Genomic DNA, 515 nt, shown 5'->3' with positions numbered 1-515 from the left:
GTGATCTGCTGGAGGAAGCTGAAGCATCATTTCAGTTTGTTTCAGTGGCTTGGGTTGGGCTCACATGGTGACCCTGAGCACGGGGGTTCCTGAACTCTCTGCTCTTAGCCCTTCAGGGAATGGACAAAGGAGCAGCTTCAGAAATTGGACAGAAAGTAGCCTAAGAAAGTGTAGCATAAGTGTTTTTCTTCTCAATGTCATCACCTCCCTGGTGGTCTAGTGGTTAGGATTTGGCACTCTCACTGCCACTGCCTGGGTTCAATTCCCAGTCAGGGAAAAGTGTCTTTATGTGAAAAAAAACTTCAGTTATTCTTCACTTGCAATTTAAACAAATCCATGTTTTTTTCCTGATTCACCCATCTTCTACATGATGTTGGGAAGGGCTTGGGAGACCATATGAAAATCAGTTTCCCACTGACTAGTAGCAGAATGTGGGCATATTTCAACTGTGCACCTCAAAGTCCAGGCTGCATGCCCTTTTACACAAATGGACATATGCAAATTATTTTTTCCCC

General features: G+C 44.3%; 1 non-coding gene across 1 annotated transcript; it reads left to right on the top strand.

Annotated features, from left to right (window-relative positions):
• The first annotated feature begins 205 nt into the window (after positions 1–205).
• Positions 206–277, top strand: TRNAE-CUC. The gene has a single exon. It is a non-coding gene; the product is annotated as a tRNA-Glu (tRNA).
• The last annotated feature ends 238 nt before the right edge of the window (positions 278–515 follow it).

This window comes from Terrapene carolina, unplaced genomic scaffold, assembly GCF_002925995.2.
Source record: "Terrapene carolina triunguis isolate 2854851 unplaced genomic scaffold, T_m_triunguis-2.0 Scaffold30575, whole genome shotgun sequence".
Classification (NCBI taxonomy): Eukaryota; Metazoa; Chordata; order Testudines; family Emydidae; genus Terrapene; species Terrapene triunguis.
This window is presented reverse-complemented; position numbering and strand designations above follow the sequence as displayed.